General features: G+C 45.1%; 1 protein-coding gene across 1 annotated transcript in view; it reads right to left on the bottom strand.

Moving 5' to 3' along the window:
• Elk3 (ETS transcription factor ELK3) overlaps window positions 1-20116 on the bottom strand; it is a 64077-nt gene extending 43961 nt beyond the window's left edge. Inside the window, exon 1 of the mRNA XM_026398045.2 lies at window positions 19753-20116. The gene's annotated coding sequence lies outside the window, so the exon portion shown is untranslated. The remainder of the gene's footprint in view (window positions 1-19752) is intronic.
• Between the last annotated feature and the right edge of the window lie 726 nt (window positions 20117-20842).

Consider the following 20842-nt stretch of genomic DNA (forward strand, 5'->3'; position numbering starts at 1 on the left):
AATGACCCAATCTGCAGATGAACAGTCAGACAATGTGGTGTATGTACACAACGGAGTACTATGCAGTTCTAAAAAAGTGAAACCCTGTCCTGTGTGATACTAAGGATAGACCGGGAGCACATTATGTCCAGTGAGATAAGCAGAAAGACCAACACTGCATGATCTTAGTCACAGGAGAAATCTAGACAAAGTCAGTCTCACGGAAGTGAAGTAGCACAGCGGTGAGCAGAGGCTGGGGAGAACAGGGACAGGGAGGGGCACTCGGTTGCAGGTAGACAGGAGGAACAAATTCTGGGGCCCTACTACACAGCTGGGGCACTGCAGCCAACAATAATGTATTGTATATTTCCAAATAGCTGGAAGGGGATGTTGGATGTTCTACCACAAAGAAATGGTAAATGTTGGATGTGATGCATATACTAATTATCCTGATTCAATCATCCCACAGCTACGCCTGTATCAAAACAACACACTGTGCCTCATAAATATGTACAATTATGATGTCAAGCAATTAAAATAATAAAATAACTTGTCAAGTTTGAATCATATACAGACCACCTTTAAAAGAGCAGGGAAACTGACAAGTTCTCCCTATTATAATTTTTATTTTAGTCTCCCTTAAATATAAACAACAAAACTAGATATGAAGCTTCTCAAGATGATTCGCTTTTTGTTTTGTTTTTGTTTTTTTGGTACCAGGGATTAAACTCAGGGACACTCAGACACTCAACCATTGAGCCACATCCCCAGCCCTTTTTTTAGTTTTTAATTTTGAGACAGGGCCTCACTCCTGGGTAATTGGGACACATCAGTGAACAGAAAGCACAAGGGCTTCTGTCCCTCTAGAGTTCACAGTCTGGTAAAAGAAGCAGGCCATGAGCAGCCAGTCCTGATGAACTTAACTACATATGCGGGAAGATAAGGGCTATGGAAAAATGAAATCAGAGCCAGGTAAGGGGCCAGGAGAGCAGGGCACGCCCGCAGGGGGTGGCAGAAGGATCGAGGTGGTCATCAAAGGCCTCATTGAGAAGGTAAGGGAGGAAAAATTCCTGTGTTAAAAAAAATAATAATTTTCAAAAGGTTGTAAAAGCATGGCTGCCGTACAGACATAGAAATGAACACATGTCAAAGACGGTATTTTACCCATTAGCCATCAAGGGAACCGGCAGATGTTATAATGGGTTCAGGAAAGAATTTGAATAATAGAGGCATTTATAGATTAGAATTGCTGAAAAAAATATGCTAATGGAGACAAAACTGAGGTTGGGAGGGGAGTCAATGAAACACTGTGAGACAGTACAGAATTTGCATATCTATAGAAAAGAATTATTTTGCTCCCAGTTCTCTATAATTAACAAGGTTGTAAAATAGCTTCCACAAAATCAGAATTATATCAGGGGTCTAGACAATGCAGAGTCTAGACATGACAATAGTTTTGGGGTTTTTGTTTTTAACTAAAACATTATTTTTTATATATCTGGAAAGTGAGAGAAGGAACTACTTTTGTCTATCAGAAAGGCTGCTTAGTGGATAAGAACAGATTCTGGAGCCAGACCGTATGGGTTCAAATGCAAGCACTAGTCCCATCTGGCTGCTGGTCTTTGGGAAAGGTACTTAACCTCTCTGTGCCTCAGTAGCCTCAAGGGCAAGATAAGGATAGTGATGAAAGTATCTCCTTTACAATGTTGCTGTAGGGATCACAGAAGTTACTGATACTCTGTACCTGGTACACAGTGAGCGCTACTTCGATGTTAACTGCTACTACTGTTTAAGAAACAAGGAGCCCTCTTCATAGAGCAGGCTGATATCATGTGGCCTTCACCTGGCTCACAGGCATCATTCAGAAACTGTATCCAATGTGGTTCTTTGTTCATTGGCCAATGACCCCGATACGGGCACCAAGCACCCAGGAGAGCTCTGAACAGCATGGCGCCTGCTGTGTGTTTATCAGGTGCCCTAGTGTGTGCTTCTGTTTATTTTTTCAGACTCTCAACAGAAATGAAAACACCCTTGTAAACTCTTGCAGATAATCCAGATTCCAGAGCACCTGTTCTCTGGCTCCAGCCTAAGCAGCTCTGGTGAAGGTGCTGCACCTGGTGCGGTGGGGGTCCCACTGTCCCCGGGGCTAGCCCTGCTCCCATTCATCTTGTCCCCTGAAAGGGGCCAGGGAGCCAAGTGGATGAGTCTGTGGGATCAGAGAGAAAAGATGACAAGGGCCAGTGATGATTAGGAGGGATCCGGGGAGGCAGTTGTCAGGGCAACAGGCAGAGAAGTGGGGAGGTGGCCCACAGTCAAGAGGTGGTACCCCTGGCCCCAAAGGGGACATTTCTGTAGATTCTAAGTGATTGTTTTCTGCCTTCTGTGTTTAAACCTCCTGGATTCATTCTTTAATCTGGACAGAGTCTCAAAGTGAAAGAGGCTACAGACGGAACACGGTGTGTTGTCCCAGTGTCCCTCTCTGCCTACTGGAGCTCTGCTGGGTCACATGACACTAGCTCATCCTCAGGTGGCCTACCCCTCTCTGCCTCTTAGGAGTCGCGCTCCTCTTCTTGGAGGTGGGTCTCCTCCTGTCCGCCACAAGGTGGCGCCAGACGTCCTAATGTGCTTTGGCTGCACAGAATCCTTAGGCGAAGTGGGGTTTTCGCTTCCATTCTCAGATGTGGAAATACCCACCTATTTGCTTTTCTATTGATGGCAACCTGGCACTTCTCCTCGCATGTTCCGGGTTTCATTTTTCAAGTTTCACTGGGGTGGGGCTGAGGAGGCAGAATGATCATCTTTGATTTTCTTAAATTTTTATGTTGTGAAAACTAAAGAAATTAACCAATTAAAAAGAAAGAAAAATTAGTTATGAGAGTCCCCAAGAAAGGAAGAATATTCCTGTGCAAATACACAGAGTAGGTGCTCAGTAAGCATGTGTGGTTTTGTTTATTAAAACTTGCAGGGTTAGTAAAATGAGGAGTCTGAGCTCTCCTGCTGAAAACCGACCAAGGTTAACTTTGTAGTTTTAAGCATCTACTTGTTTCTTAACCACTATGTTATCACTGTCCAAGAAAAAGGGCAGAAACCATTTTGTATTATAAAACAAACCACACTGGAACCAAGGAACTGGAAGAAAATATTTTGTATTATGTGGAGTTTGCAATAACTAAGCACAGAAAAACCTTAAGGCATTGAGTCAATAAGGATAACTTGATAAATAAAGCAGCCCTTACAAGTTTAGAATTGTTTTTGTTATAAATAACAAAAAGTCTGTGAGATGAAGCTAAGATTATTAAAATTTATTTTCAAAAAGCATTGTAATCATTGTCCGTGATCACACGTAAAAAAAAAAATCTATGCATGAGACCAAGTTCACGTCCCCCAAAGCTTTTCCATTAATTAAAAAAAAATTGTATTCTCCTCTGTTCTAAAATATCTACAGATTGTTCATTTTTTAATGAACAATGGGAATAGGAAAAAAGGAGTAGATACACATGGGTCCTTCTGTGGATGTACCCTTTATAATTTGCATTGTCTTTTAAATAACGCTTTCAACTGAGGAAAGAGAGACCTCTCAGAAGAAATCACTGACTACCGCTGTCATAACAAAATACAGAATTTCCTGTGTGTATGAACCATCCCTCTCTCCTTCTGACACTGGGTTGTTTCTGGGTAAATTAGAAGCAGTTCAGTTAGTTCACTGGTGACTTTTATATGGGTGAGTTTTCTCTGGAAAAGTAAATGGATGGTTACACTGACTTCTGCTGAGAAAGTATCTTTGGGCCCTTCTGACTTCCTCCGGCACCCTGAAATTCATGCCCCTTCCCACCCCCACCCCTACCCCTACCCCCTGCACCACCCAACCCTCTCTTATCCCACATTTTCAGAGAAGGCCCACATCAAGATGGGCAAGGGCCTATTCTCAGTCCAGCTTTCCTCACCAGGTACCTCTTTGATCTCTAAACTTGGCAGGTTCCCCAAATTTCTTAAGGTTCCTGATATAGAGTTTATTCTTCCTGGGCTTGGAGAAGAAGAGATACTCATCTACAGAGTAAAAAAATAACTGCTTGTTCCAGAAGCATACACCTGTTTGTGCCTCAAAGACGCAAGTCATTTAAATAAGATGGTGTGTGGGGAAAGTCAGAACAGTGTCCTGTACGTGACATTACTTTGCCTTCACATTGCCTTCTTATCTGCCTGATGGCAGCTTCCAACAAGGTTCCACAGCTGAGGCTAAGCTGGGGCTATTTATGTATTTATTGGGTACCAGGGATTGAACTCAGGGGCACTCAACCACTACCATATTCCCAGCCCTATTTTTGTATTTTATTTAGAGACAGTCTCACTGAGTTGCTCAGCACCTCACCATTGCTGAGGGTGGCTTTGAACTTGAGATCCTCCTGCCTCTGCCTCCGGTAACACTGGGATGACAGGCGTGTGCCACCGTGCCCAGCTGGAGCTATTTATTTTCATCCATCAGCATCACCCAGCAAATTCCAAAACAACACTGACATACAGCAGGTGCTCAATAAAATGGTGTGCAGTGAGTCAGTTACTTTGGACTTCAACTTCTTTACCCCTACAGCGGGACTGCACAATCCGACTCCTCAAAAGAACTAAAGAGCCTGGAGGCTTAGTAATTTCCCCGCTCAGAACAAAGATGGACTCGCCCACTTCCCCACCAGCTCTGATGGCCAGAGCCCTGCATGTCCCCACCTGGATCGCCAGGTAGCCATACAAACAGAGCGTGAGAGATGTCACCGTGAACATTCACACCTCCGTTCAATCTCTTATCTGAAAATATCAGGTGAAGATGTTATGGGGCAGTTAAAGGAACGCAAGCCTGCCAGATCAAAGCAGCCAGCAGGTCACCCAGGATTCCATTCTGGCCACTTGGTTAACCACATCCACCTCCCCCATTCACCAGTGTGCCCAGGAAACAGATTTAGAAGGCCTGGTCACTGCAGGGAAAATCTTTTCAAGTAACCCGTCGCATTAGAACAGCAGACCCTGTCTTGAAACATGAGTCGGGCTGTAAAATCCTAGGTCAGCCCTGCCCCAGGGTCTCCCGGGGAAGAGCAGGTCCGTGAGAAGGCTTTTTCTTTAAGCAGATGGGCTATAACTTCCCAGCTGTTTTTTGGATGAAATCCTGAACATTCACTTTCTTTGCAGGGGCTTTTGTTGTCCCCGTTGTTGGCATGAAACTTTTCTGGCTTGAAGCACATCCCCCTCCAGTTCTCGAACTTGGTGACATTAAGCTTCCTCTTCTTCTGCAGGTTGCAGGCAGGAAACTGGAAAATGGGCCACAGGAAACCTGGCCTCCCACATCTGTCCCACTTTGTAACTGCAGCTCTAGTTTCATCTGTTCTTGTGTGTCAGATGTTTTAACCCTCAACACGACAGCCAAACCCTGCTTTCTCAAAGATCACTGATGTGCTGAACTGTCCGAGAGAACTCTGAGGATTTCTGGCCTCCCCAAAGGACTTAACCATATGAATTCAACAGGGGGAAAAAAAAAATCCTAAGCAGATTCTCCTAAAGTCATTTGGATCAAGAGAGCATGGAACTAGGAACAGGATTCATTGGATGTGTTATTTACACATAGTTAAATTGATCTAAAAAATCTTATTTTAGATAGCATTATATATATAAAATATAAAAATACTAGTGGTCCAAGGCTGCCTGATGGATTTTAATTTGGTACATTCGGATAGATAACATGAAAATAAGCTGTGATCATACCTCATTATAATTAATCTCATTATGATACTATTACAAATTGTTTCCTATCACCACAATTAGGTTGAACTAGATGAAATTACAGTTTTTAAGACCGACAATCTTAACACTTACCCTAAAATATGTAATCATACACATAAAACAGATGTGTGTAGACATACACACACAGACACACACACACTCAGTCACAACCCCAGAGCAGGATCTTCTTCATGTATTTGGTTCATGGATCCTTTTGAGACTGCAAGAAAGGGGGAAAAATGTGTGTATACATACAGACACAATCCATGTATCAGTCAAGAGCCCTGTTCTAAGGAAATGTTGGTTCTAGCCTCTACCACCACCAATACTGAGATTCCGTGGAATTCTCAAGGCTCAGACCAAAAAAAAAAAAAAAAAAAAAAAAATCCACTCATATAGAAGCTTTTCCTTTTTAATGCTGACATGTAATGACCATGTATGTACCAGGCATGGTGCTGAGTGCTTTATACATGCCACCTAAATTTCATGCTTAGTTCACTATGCTATGAGAAAGCCAGGACTTAAAATATGAAAGCAGACACTGGGCCCCAGGAAGGAGAAGGACAGACCGACACACATCCAGGAGCATCTGACTCACAAGTCCACGTTCATGATCACCACGCATCCCCCGTGGAGGATTCCCTTCTTATATGCATGGCCACTGCTACTCGGAGATGTCTCCTGCTAACGTCAAACCCAATGCAACATTCCCACTGGGGATCAAGACAGGAAATATCCTTGTTCCTCTCTGGGTTTGCCTCATCTGTGACTCCAATGACTCCGATTGAGTTATGTTTCAAGAAAGAACCTTTGAACTGATCCCTGCCACTCCTTTCTGACCAATTCCCTCTGTTGGAAGATGTGAATGCCGGTTTAGATAGGTCAGGTGAGCCTCACGTGAGATGATCAGCATTGGCTCTGGAGGACAAGAGATGCTAAGGATTCTAGAACTCGGTTCCTCCTCAGATACAGAAACAGCTGTCCTTCCACGGGGCGTGTGCACACAGAACAGCGGAATCATCACGGAGCTCATAGGTACCTAAGGGAGCAAGCCTGACCCCTGAGAAGGGCCTGAAACACATGGGTGTGTCCTGTCACTCTGAAATGAATCATGGCCACCACTCCACATGGGAAGGAGGCCATGCTGAGAACCCTGAAACTGGGCGACAGCACCTGGATGGCACCCGGCCCCCCGCGGGGCCTCAGCAACTTTCCTGGGAAAAGAAACACCTCAAAGAAAGGCCTGTCCCAGGTTCTAAGAAAGTGGTGTCCAGGACTGCATGGAGAAACCAGGCTGCCTGGCCAGCCAGTGAAACTTTTGAAAATCTTGCCAACTGTCCTGAAATCCAAGCTTGAATGAGTTCCCCCATCTCCAGCACTAACCTCCCCATCCCATAATACTCTTGACTCGTATGTTTTGGAGGCCTTTGCTTGAATGGAAAAATCTTTTGCCCATTTTCTGTACTATTAACATTCATAAAGCTGGATCTGTGCATTCAGGGGGAAAGGGGGAAGTTTTACTCATTCTCACACTGCCCAAGCCTCAGCGTCTGTGCCATCTGAAGCAGAGGGGTCCCCTCCTCCCCTTGGGGTCTTCTTGCTCGTAAAAGGGCAAATCAGGCCAGCCCCAGTCCTCTCCTTACATACTAGCAAATCGTTTTTAAGATTATTTTGAAAGTCATCTAGGCTAGAGATGTAGGAGTGGTAGAACGCTGGCCTAGCATGAGATCCTGGGCGCCATCCCCAGCTCCGCCAAGCAAATAAACAAAGGAATCCTTTTGATCTATACATTGTGGAAATGATTTTTGAAATAAGAATGGAAGACTGTCTTCAGCTCCAAATAAAGCCTTAACAGAGATTTTTGGTTTTTTTTTTTTTTTACCCCCCTAACATCTATGGTTATCTTACCATTGAAAAGGTATTTACTTAGAAATTTTAAGATGGCTTTACAAAAGTCAAAATAAAGGCAATCTCACATCCCACTTCCACAAGAAGGAAACCATAATAATCTTTTAGATAAACTTGAAAGCTGGTAAAACTGGTAAAGAAGCTGGTAAAACTCAAAATATATCCTCGGGGCCACGAGAACACTTCTGTGTGATACAGAATGATGGTGGTTTTTCCACATTCAGAAACTGAGCCATTTCCTGCCAGAGCATCCTCCAAACTCTTCTATTGTGTAGAAACTGTAAAATCTTTCTAAATCAGGACTTCCTCCTATTATGCTTCAGAGGCGTCTTTCTGGGAAGGGTAGATCCAAGGCAAAAGGTAGGAATTCCTGCAGCACCACCCAGTGGAAACATGAGAAGGGGGGGAGAAAGATAAAGTGTGTTTCAAGAAAGGAAAGCCATGTCTCGGCTCCTCTAATGGAGTCGGTCTCTGCTTCTCTGCATCCATGGTGAGTCTGCAATGGTTTCTGCCTACATGTGTACACACCCGGGGCCACACCTGGGTCAGGAAGGATGGATGGCACAACCCTGGGAGGAAGAAGTCCCAGGTGGGGTCAGGTGTGAGCTGTGACACCGTCCTTTCCTTTCAGAAGGATCCCCAAGGGACCCTGGGGATCAGGAAGTCTGCACAGCTGTGCTCAGCACCCCAGTCCTGCTGCAGCAATGGGCGGGGGTTTCCTGGCAGAGGTACCCAAACATCTGTGCGCCTTCCTCTTCCCCTGGCCCGGCTGCACCTGGTCTGAGCCACCTCTAACATCTGCACAGTGATTATAGCGATACCCCAGGTGAGAGAATTATAGAGCCTCCCCCACCCATCTCCATGGCTCAGACCTCCAGCTCCCCCCCCCCGAGCCTTCCTCCAGAATGAGAATCACTTCTGCCCCCGTCTTTCCAAGGCCACCGTGGGTCCCACAGTCAACCCACGGGTTGGTTGTTTGCCTCCACTTCATTTCTTGTCACCTCCCAAGCACGTCTCTCTTCACCAGCGCCTTCTCATGCGTGCATGACACATCAGGCTACAACTTCTAGGGGAATGGATGGAGCAATAGGAACCCTTGACCTTCTCCTTCCAGCCTTGCTTCATAGAAAGCCCTGGCAAAGGAGAAGGACACGCTCTTCCCAGAAAAACCTGGGACTATCTTGCTTCTCCGCAGAACTTAAAATAATAAAGTTTCACTTCTTCAATCATTTCAGGATGGACAAAGTCACTAAGAAATCAACCCTCCTGGAAAACGTACCTTTCCCTCTTCCTGGTGTAAATTCCTTGAACCCATTTTAAATTTCTTCTTAAAAATGGTACAGAGATATAGAAAAGGACATTAGTTAGCTAATCCTGACATGGTATAGAAGCGTCTGATCAGGGTTAAAACTTCACAACACGGCATATTCGAACACAGATAATTTACAAAGGGCTATTAGAATTATAAATTTGTTTCTTTTTCTGAAATCAAACATTTGCCAACATATGTTCCTGGTTCCTGATAATGTCAAGATTTAGCTGGTTAATAACGGACATCGGCTGGTCTTTGGGTCCTGCTACATATAGTATTCTCACAAAAAAAATGGTTATGAACTACTGGTATTTGTGAACAAAGGGCCAACAGTGACATCATGTTTAGAGATTTTTTTTAATATGTAGTTTTTAGTTGTAGTTGGATACAATGCCTTTACTTCACTTATTTATTTTTATGTGGTGCTGAGGATTGAACCCAGGTTCTCGCACGTGCAAGGCGAGCACTCTGAGCCACAACCCCAGCCCCATGTTTAGAGATTTTTTGAGAAGCACAAAGAACCCCCAGCAGAGTTGGTTGCCTAGGCCATGAACTGGACTCTTCGAGCCCGAGTCTGTGGTCACTTCAGCGCACTGCTTTTCTCTGGTGTTCTTCTCACAGCAAAACTTGTTCATGGTTTAGGAAACGCAAATTCTAGACATGAACATTCATACATAAATTGTGTATGATAATATATTCACTTTGGAGGAGATCTATTAAAAAAATATAACAGAGTCTGCAGACTTCAATGTATCATCACCTGCTCATGTGGTGGACACGTGTGGGGATCTGCTGCATCTCAAGTCCCAGAGGTGGTGACTGCCCTGGTTAGTGCTGCTCCCCCCAGATGCAGATGTTCCTCACATTTTCATATGTTAATATGAGGTCCAGCTACAGATGACAGCTCTGGTGCCAAAGGCAGAGGGCTCTTCCTTCGAAATCTAAGTAACTTCTCACAAAGTTCTTTTGCACATGAAGTGAACATGTAATGGTGTTAAGGTAAGAGAGCAGGCAAAGGGCCTCTGGTGTTTCACTGAATGTCTATTTAAAACCCCGCCTGACTTGTAGACAAACCACAGTAAGTGGAACGCATTTAAAATATCTTGGTGTGCTGGTGGGTGCTGTTGTTTCTAAGAAAACGGCTGCAAAAATGCACAGTGAATGATTTCAAAACTAAACCATCTTCTCCAGCACTTCCTACTTAAAAATCTCTTTTTTTCATGAATCACCAAGATGCACCGAATATGTGAACGAAAGCACGTTAAATCTGTCACCAAGTGGCTGCCACGGGCTCCTTTACGCATGTGAGATGAACGCTGCTGCACAAAACAACGGAGAGGAGAACGCCTGGGCGTGGAGCATCAGACCCGGGGCCCCAGCGACCTCACTACCCTTGCATCCCACACAGGAATCTGCCCTCTACTGACTTGGCCAGGCCCTTTTGGAAATGCCACATACAACCTTTTTCCTCTTTCCTAACTATTCAGCATGAATATATTAACAAAATAACAGCCAGACATGAATTGAGATGATTTCCCCTCCAGCTTGGTAAAGAAAATATTAGGTAAAGTATTTGAATCATGAGGTGCACGTATGATATGCTACATCGAGGTCTTAAAACTGCTACCTTCTTCAAGACAATTTACTAAGTCTTAATATTTAGGTTAGAAACAACAACGGAGGAAGTGGCAAAGGCCAAAGGATACAGCTCTTGTGGTTCAGCTCTGATTTAAATCAAAGCACGGCAATGGCCTTTGTTGAAAGCAGTGACTCCAAGCCTTAGAGGGTCACTTGGTTTGATTCAAGATATCTTCCAACTTCATCTTTATTTTAAGACATTTTTAACATTCTTCCAAGTGCTCCATTGACCCACATATCAAAACTGCAGAGCTGGGGAGTACTAGTAAGTAATAGTAAGGCAACTGATGAAGTGAACTCAGTAGTATGTCAAGAGGCTGACATCTGTTTTTACCTTCACCATTAGATGAAGGCAAAAGACGCAGTCCATCCAGCCATGCAAGCCAGGCATCCAGCGCAGATGTGAACACACCTCTGCAGTTAGAGGTATGTTTTTAAAGAACAGAAAAAAGATGCCATCCAATGCCTTCTGGTCTAAATGATCAGTATCTGGGGTCTGGCTTAGAAAATAGGCAGGGACACTAGGAGAAATCACTTCCCTACTAATGCTCGTGAATTCTGGATTCCAGAGGATTTCAAGTTCAAGATCACACCAGGAAACCAAGGCAGGGCAACTCACACAGTCTTTCAAATAGTGCTAAATGGCTTCAGGTCTCTTCTTTGTATGTTCATAATAGGACTTGATGAAATTATCAGGAATCTAAACTTTCTCGTTTCCTGAAAATCATATAATAAATCCAGGTTCTCGCCTGACTTCTCACAATGAAACAATGATCCTTCTGGGTGGAGAAGCTCCGTAAACACTTTAGGCACCCAACCTCTGAACTAGGGCTCAAATCTACATGGGCAGAGTGACTCTGTACGGAGCAGCAGCAGAGACCTAGGCCACACATTGTCCCCTTTTCATATCTAGGCGTCCCTCTTGCAGCCTTTATTCACAGGCACACACATGCGACACATGTACACACACACACACACACACACACACACACACATGCCTTCCACACCGATCTCTTTCACCTTAATACACTCCACCTTTTTGATGTACTTTCCTGGTGTTAGGAAATTATCCTAAAATCAACACCAGCTTTTCTTGCCTAGGATACTGCTTAAGGGAGCATTCAATCATTCTGGGCCTCAGTTTTATCAACTCTGAGGATGATGACCACCTACAGGCACAAAAGGGCCGAATCCCCAAGTCCGCCAGGAGCGTACCTGGGAATGAATCCCTGGGCTTATCCTGCTATTTCTGCTGCGTTGGCCACATTCTTCTAGTTCAGTGTAGGGGGACAAGTCTGCTTCCCCCATACATTCTGGTTAATCAAGGTTTGACTGCTCCTTGGCAAAACCCAGGTGAAATTAATCAGTAGAACTATCATTCTTTCACCAACACCAATTTGGGTATTTAGTCCTTGATCTTTTTCATCATCACACCAGCAGAGGCTTTATTTTAAAATTCAATCAGAAACGTCATTAACCTCAAAAAGTTAAGGACAAAACTTCACACTTTTTTTTCTTGTGTAAGTGAAGAAGGGAACTATGAATATTATGGGACTCAACCCTGACTATCCAAGGTCACTATGAATACTCACTTCACTGAAGTCTGCAATCAAGAACTAAGGATAGTTACTTTAGATTGATTTCATTCTGACATGGACAAAACTTTTTCCAAGCTACAGTCTTCCTATGATGACTGAACTGTTGACCAACCCTTCTTGGAATCACAACACTAGCTCCAACCACAGAACTAGATTTTGTCCTCTTAGATATCAACAAAGTAGCCTGATTGCCTGACAGCTCCTACTCTTCAAAGTCCAGACCAAAACTATGGAAAACAACATGGATCCTCTGGGCTGTGGACGGTTTAACCAAGAGATCTGACTGTTGTTAATCCAAGAAGTTCACTGACTAGGAAAGCATTAGAGTCACGCAGAGAAACAAAGTGCTTTACCCTGACCAGCAGCAAAGGGACAGCAACTGCACAGACAAGCGTCCCCTCCACTGAGTGCCAACTATGGGATGGGTAGGAGGAAAAAAAAAACAGATATAGCCTGATGGGCACCCAGGTGTGGGACACGTAGGTAGGTGTCCAGGTATCCCCGGCTATCTGAAGCTAATGGGTTCAGGGTTTGGACAGTGACCTCAGATAACACGGCCACCAGCCACCACATGTTTGGTTCCTGAGGGTTGGATAAAGAACATGAATGAAGAACGAGGGACAACAGCCCTATCTCCAGAAATATGTATCTTAAACTGTCCTGTGGCAAAGGTTCTGAAGGCCAGGAGAGGACGATGGAGGGATTGTGAACTGGGGGACAGCAGAGGCCTCCCTGGAAAAATGCTAACTGAGCTGAGAGGGAGCTTAAGGGGTGACGACTCGATGGCTAGACCCAGTGGAGGGAGGGGATCCTCAGGAGAGAGGAGGGCACTTAGGAAGGCCCAGAGGCCAGGGGCATAGTGAGGATTTAAGGACTTGAGGGCAGGCCAGAGGGACTGTCCCAAATCACAGCTGGCTGCTCCTCTGGGTGAGGGTCTAGTTCCTTATACTAAGCTACCACTAAAGGAATTTCAGGAGGGGAGCGACAGGTTGGTGTGATTTGAAAGAACTGCTCCAGCTCCTGAGGAAGAAGGGGTGGGGGGGGGTGAGAGGGAGCCTCAAGACTCTGGGTGGAGGAGGAGGAGGACATCCTCAAGACCATCAGCGGGAAGGAGCAGGAACTCTGCCTGGCAACCCGAACCCTACCTGGGCCTACTCAGCACCCCAACCCAGAGGCCATCACTGCTATCTCAAGAATGGGGGGACTGATGGTCATTAGAGATGGGTGCTGCCTGTCTCGAGAGAGGACAGAAACAAGTGCAGCATGTGATCCTTGGGGGTCTTCCCTACCCAACAAAGGGCCAACACAGAATTAAAGGGGACACAGTCAGGGGAACTCCTCTTCCCACTGCAAAATCATAGAGTTTGTTTGAAAAACTGCTGTACGTTTTGAAGTCAGTTGTTTGGGGCTTCGCTTTGCACTTTTACAACTCAGAGAAGTCAAGTTTGACTCCAAAAAAAAAAGGATTAAACACAAATGGGACTTCTGACTGGAAAGGGGCTATCTCAGCTTCTCCACTTCAACCACATTACCATCTCGCCCAGGAAACCGAGGCCCGGGAAGATTAAATGAGAGCCTCTCTGCCCAGTTAGTTTTAAGGGAATCGGTCTGTATTTATAGCATCCAGATTACTTTCAGTTAACTATGTCCTGGATATTCAAGACTGTGAGAGAGATTTTTCATTTCACTGTGCAATGAAGAAATCCACACATTCTGGTGATTTTTTTTTTTTATTTTTGGGTACTGAGGATTGAACTCAGAAGCACTGAACCACTAAGCCATATCCCCAGCCCTTGTTTTAGATTTTATTTAGAGACAGGGTCTCACTAAGTTGCTTAGGGTCTCAGTAAGTTGTGGAGGTTGACTTTGAACTTGTGATCCTTTGGCCTCAGCCTTCTGAGCTGCTGGGATGACAGGCATGCACCACCAGGCCCAGCCTGGTGATTTTTTTTTTTTTTTTAACCACACAGATTAAATAAAAATACTGCAGTATTTTACCAAGGTGTTCTGGGGTTTAAGAATTTACTTAGGGAAGTCATGAAATTACCATAATGGAATAAAAAATAACCAAAGATATTTAAAAATAGCTGAGGGATACATGTATACATAGAATAACATTTAAGATCTGTTATTCTAATATATGTAATTATGCCTCAATTTTTTTTAATTAAAAGAGTAAAAGATGTCCAAAGTCTTGTATTTTTTTTTTTTTTTATTCTATTGCTTGAAGCCCTAATCTCATCGGGCTTTAGAGAGGTTATCAGATATGCGTGTTTTAAATCCCATCACTTCCACATTCTGCTTGGATAACTAAGAACTGTTCTTAGATATAATCATTTTAAAAATACTATGATGGCCAGGCATGGTGGTACATTAACTCAGAAGGCTGAGGCAGGAGGATTGCAAGTTATAGGTCAGCCAAGACCACTTAGTGAGAACCTGCCTCAAATAAAATGGGGATGTCGCTGGGGATGCAGCTCAGAGGAAGAGCACCCCTGGGTACAGAGAGGGCAGAGAAACTTATGAAACTAGGATACTTCAATCCTCTTTTTTAGACTGGACATCTCAATCCAAATTAGAATGCACTAATAGAACTATCATCTTCATTTCTTTAAATATATACAAGTAAACCTCAGCCAAGTTATAAAATAATCCTTAGAATGACTTAGTAATTACTTTCTAGGAAGTGTAAATTAATAAAGTAGTCAAAGAATACATTTCTAGTGGCAATTCAAACCAAATCACAATTTATTAAAATGACCCATGTATAATGGATGCTGGATGTGAATGAGAATCCCGAAGATTCGAATTTCTGCAAAGGATAGTTACCTCAAAAACGGAATGATCTACTATTTGAAGGCCTTTAGGATTTGTTAACAGAAGGTTAAACACACACACACACACACACACACACACACAGATAATTCAACTTAACAGGGTGCATTATACATGGCAAAAACAGTTTTCACAGACTCGGCCATGGTTTTGATCAAAAAGCTAAATAACCTCAATTTGAACTGGCCATGGGCAAGAGTAATCTTGAACTAAAAATCAATTTAAAACAACAATTTCAAAGTTCGGAAACTCTACTGATATAAAACCAAAAAGGACAAAATGCATCCTCTGCCCCTTCATAACTAAGTGATTTCAAGGTGCACTTTGGTGCAACCTCGTTTTTCTCCTTTCATCACTTAACATTCTATTTTAATGTGTAGTGCCCTGTACTTCCTGTTACTACATCTTGATATTCAACTGCAAATCATGACTCATTCTTAAATCATAGAGAAACTCATCAAAATCCCAAATTTCACAGCACATAGGAACTCGGTCTTTCAACAGGGCAGCATTCTTAAAACATTACTTGAGCCACAGAGGACGAGAAAGCACTGGACAAGACCACGTAGAAATCATGTAAATCCATCACTGAGTCAACACATTTATGAGATCAATAAATACAAGCTTTATGTGTGGTGATTTCAGTCTCAGGACTCCTTACTAAAATGTGTTACATGATAGGCTAAGTGAAAATAAATAACAAACAGTATGTACAGTGTGATTTCAAATAAAAAATTTTATGTGAGCACATGTTCATGTGTGTATACACATACACACACACACACGCATGCATTTTTAAAGACTGGAAAATACACAGCAAAATGTTAAAAGGAGGATTATGTTAGATGTTTGTTTATTTTTTCCGAGTTGTGGTTTTCTTATTTTCCTAAGGTAATTTGTGCTAATATTTTTAACAGGAAAAAATAACTAACCTTCAGAAAAATACCTTTAGGCTAGCATGATCCCAAGTATGGCTATAAATCAATCTATAAAGGCAATGAGGAATTATGAACATCTGAGACATAAAAACTTTTTGCCTAAAACATACAAGAAAACCTGCCAAGAGTTGGGGCCTTCATGCAAATCGCCCATGCCACTCAGGGGCAGGTGTAAAGACAGGTCCCTCAGGAGGGCATCAGAAACCAGTCCCCAGGGCAAAAGGAAAATGGACTGAGAGATAATTTTTTTTTAAGATGTGATAAGGAACCCCAGATCTAGGAAACATGGAGATGACTATGTCATTCCCTAGGCCTGAAACAAAGCAAAGCTTGCAATGAGTAACCAGTACCTCACTCTAGGAAAAAAAGACTACTCCAGGAAGCCACATCCTTGGATAAATGTCCATTAAATATTTTGAGTTTGTCAATAGGTCGCGGTTTATAACATTTCAAAGCACCATATCAATCTTCTGAATCAGTTATATAAATGTAACTGGGTGGCACCGAATGCACAAAATCCAATATCTGACAGCTGAGCAGGAATATTTTAATTTATATACACTGCCTGGAAGTCCTTTAAAACCAGTTGCAGGAAGAGAGTCAAGTTCCAAAAAGTTATTACAAATATAAATTTTAATATATGATCTCAGAGTTACATTTACTGTATATTAGCAGTTATGAATTATTTAATTTCTTATATAAGAAAAAAAGAGGTTTTATAATAAATGTTTAGGAAACTTCAAAATTCAAATGGGGCTGAAAAAACCCACTGCTTCCCTGACCTGGGCTGCCACCATTCTAAAAAGCATTGGTACCAAGTGCGAGGAGACGCGCTGAGCTCACTGAGTCTCAAAAGTAATCCAACTCAGCTCACAGTGTGTACATAGTCACAATGTCACCATGTGCAAGTCACCCTACTTCACACGACCGACAGAAAATTCATGAATAGCACGCTACATATCTAACAAACAAAAAAAAAATACAACTGACCACTTTCAAATGCCCTAGTTGTTGAATGAATGTGTATGAGTTTTATCATCATCATCATTTTTAAGGGAAATAAGAGTTTCTCAATCCGGGCATGACTGACATTGGGGCAAGGAAATCCTTTTACAAGGACTTTTCTGGGCATGGCTTGATGACTGGCAGCATCCCTGGCCTCTGCCCACTAGATGCCAGTAGCACCCCCTCTGGTTATGACAACCCAAAATGTCTCCTGGGAGGCAAAATGAGTCCTGGTTGAGAACCACAGATATAAGTGAAACTTACACATCCCCAATAACAATTTGCTGGAGTGAGGAGCTCTAATTATCTCCTTTTTATTCAAAGGAGAGGTATATACAACCTCCAGCCTTAGGAAACTCTCATGAAGAACGATGCAAACTTTTGAAAGCCTTTTTTTCACCTATGATAATATAATATTATACATTTTTCACCTATGATCAATGTTGTCACCCTACTCACAGCTCCAAGACAACAATTTATTGAGCACCTACTCTGTCAGGCATGGTATGAGGGACATCCTATACTGATGTCCACTGACTCAGCCTGTCCCACTGGCTAGGCTGCTTTTAGGGCAGGCTTTGTCAGGTAACAGAAACACCAACACCTTAAAAACCCTCAAGAGAGGGCAATGTGTCCTTGTCAATGGAGAGGCCCCATGGTTCCAATGGGGTTCTTTAAAATTCTTTGTCCTTTTTAGTAACCCTACACATTTCTAGACAACATTTAGAGGCTTAAAAAAGAAAAAAAAGGCCAGAAGGCCTGTGCTATATTTGGCCTAGAATGGCCATGGCTTTTCATGCTCAGGGGGTTTTGCAGGCGGGACCCTTACTGGAAACTCTAAGAACACTGATGGACACTTTCCTTAGCTGACCCACATGCCCTCCTAATACAATTTGTAATTTTATAATCCTCATAAATTCAAACTCATACTGACCTTTTCCAAATAAATGTGTGCCACAGACTCAGACGGAAAAGGAGAGAGATCAGAGGGTATTTTGTTGGGCTATAAGGCTCAGAAATCGATTTAAGCTCATTAATAGATGCCCGGAACATGCTGGGTTTCTCAGACCCCCAAGCACAGATGGGAGAGGATGGGTGTGTGTGAGCTGCATGGGCAACAACCACAACACACACACACACACACACACACACACACAGGAGAAAAACCTATAAATTTAAGACCCAAAATGGCCAAAGTGACTTCACAGTTTTTCAGACACTGCCCTGAAAAGGCTCACGGGGGCAGAAAAGGCACCTCTAAGTAAATAAGGCAGTAACTTGTCTCTGTCTCCAGCACTGGGCTCCCCAGGCTGACAGTCGCTGCACAAAACCCCTCCTGTGTGGAGCAGCGGAAACTCCTAATGAGATTAGTTGGTGTGTGTGCAGACATTACTTAGCAATGACTAAAGGGGCTCTCTCTTCCTGCAGCAGCAGTGGAAAATTCAGGGAACTTTTTCCCCCTGCAGCAGCAGAATCCCTTTAACCCTCTCCCTAGCCAACTCCAAAAACAACTCGGCCTCCCCCAGTCTGCCCCCACCCTGGGCTGGGAGATTGGAGGGGAGTTAAAGACCCACCAGGGGCTTTCAAAGACGGGAGGGCCGGAGGGGGCTGGCGGGGAAGGGGCGGGGGGACCCTCCAACACTACAAAGGAAACTGTAAAAGGCACAAATACATAAACCTGAGAAGGAGCAAACCACAGTTTCTTTGTGAGCTCCTCTAGTGAGTCATTTTCAAGATGCTGTCTGCTGCCAGTTTCAAAGCGGAAGCGCATGGCAATTAGTCTTGCCGTTTCCAGACAAGCCAGAAACTCTCCCGACACTCGTTTTTTTTTTTTTTTAAAGCCCCTTTTGCAGTTTCTGAAATAGCATTTCTTGCTCCCACCCCCACTCGCAGCCTAACTGCAGCTTGTCCCCAGGATGACTGGGTTCAGAAAACAACAAAACCGAGATCTTTTCTTTTTTTCTTCTTTAACCCTCCACATTTTAATCCACCCTCCAAAAGAAAAGTTACAGTAACATCACAGGCCAGCATTCGGTAAGAGGCTAAAGAGCTGGGAGCGCCCAGATCATCTCTTGCAGGGTCCATCTCCCAGACGGGGCCCAGCAGACTCCACGGGCTTTTCGATGTCCGATTGATACGGTGTGAGCCTGGGGCGGTGACCTGGGCGGGGGTCACCTGCCCAGCGAGAGTGGACGCACCCCCCAGCCCCACATCTTCGCTGTCCATGTCCTCCACCTCCCTCTCCACTCGTGTCCCCTTCTCTGAATCCAAGCACCGGTGCCCTCTGCCCACCCGGAGGGAAGCCCGACCGCAGCCCCCGCTAGAAGGTCAACGACGGTCCAGCCTACAGGCACGCAGCCCACTCCAGTCACGGTTTCTTCATTTCAGGGACCTGAAGTCTCGCCGTCCCCAACTCCGCCCGCCGCCTGCAGCGGTGCCCTAGTTTGCACGCCCGGCGCCCACTCTGGGCTCGCAGCGCAGCCCTAGAGCTGGGAGACACGGGCGCTGGGTCCCCCGCCGGCCCTGGCCCAGCGCTCAAGCTCCGGCGGTGGCGGCGGTGGCGCGGGCGCAGCAGCATCCTGGCAGCGCCCCCTCCCGCAGCTGGCCCCCTCCCGCGCGGACTCACTCCCACCCACCTACCCACCCTGGCCCGCAGCCCACTCCGTGGCGCCCACCGCCCCACCCCCCACCCCACCAAAGAAAAGAAGAGTGGAAAAAACACCCCAAAGGAAACTTTGCAAGTGTCCCAGCAACAGGCAGAAGCCCTGTTACCTACCCAGATGTGGGGGAGCTTTCAAGATCCTTCTCCGGGGGAATTTCTAGGAGGACCCGGGCGAAATCCCCCGACTTTCCATGCTGACAGGCGTCTGCAGACGGTCTGTTGCTCTTGTAATGAGATCCTGATTTTTCCCCCTTTTTTTTTTTTTCTTTCTCTCGCTCCTCTTTCTTTTTTTTTCCCCCTCTGGTGTGTGTGAGAGCAGGAAGTTGGAGCAGTCAGGCCGAGCCGGCTCACTTCCTTTACTGCATTATTCCCCAGGCGGTGTGCAGTCTGTGTAAACAGGCTTTTCCGCCCCGCGCCGCGCGCCCGGGCCGCGGCTGTGAGCCGGGGCTGCCCGCCGAGGCCCGCGCATACTCCGCCGTCCCGGGCCCCGCGCGCCCGCCCGCACGCCCGCACGCCCCGCGCGCCCCCGCCAGCCGCCCTCCCCGCTTCCTGCTCGGCCACCCCAGGGGAGGAGCCTCCAGACCCGAGTGGCCGCAGCCCCTCCCCACCGGCCAGGGGGGCTCGGCCAGCTACCCGCAGCTACCCCGGACGCACCGGGCGCTGACTCCACGCAGCGGCAGAAACGGGGGTCCCTCCTCTCCCGGGGGAGAGGGGCGGGGGTCTCTGTCCTGCTGCTACATGGGGCACCACGGTGGGGGTCATGTCCTGCTGGCTTGGGAGTGGAGGCCCACTGTGGGGAGGCCGCTGGATTTGCTATTTTATGACAGCTAGAAGAGTGGGGGGGCAGTCAGGCATGAGTGGGGTTCAGGGTTTGGTTGTTCTGGGCCAAGGGCTGTTTTTATTGTGGGCCAGGCATGATGGTTTAGGATGAGAAGATACAGGATGTACAGAAAGGGAGGCAGTTTTTGTCTGGGGATGGATAGTGTTCTTGTCTGGGATTTAATTTTTTTTTTTTTTTTTTTAAAAAAAGGAAATAGAAAGCCAGCCTCTAAGTGTGTGTGTGTGTGTGTGGAGGGGCCAATTTGGGGGAAAAGCTGAGAAGCTATAAACTTGAAGCGACGATTCTCCAGTCAGAAAACTTTTTGGCAATTCACTCTGCAGTCGCAAACTTCCCTGCCTGCTCCAGGTGGTAAAGAGCCTTGAC

Source organism: Urocitellus parryii, chromosome 5, assembly GCF_045843805.1.
Source record: "Urocitellus parryii isolate mUroPar1 chromosome 5, mUroPar1.hap1, whole genome shotgun sequence".
NCBI classification, from domain to species: domain Eukaryota; kingdom Metazoa; phylum Chordata; class Mammalia; order Rodentia; family Sciuridae; genus Urocitellus; species Urocitellus parryii.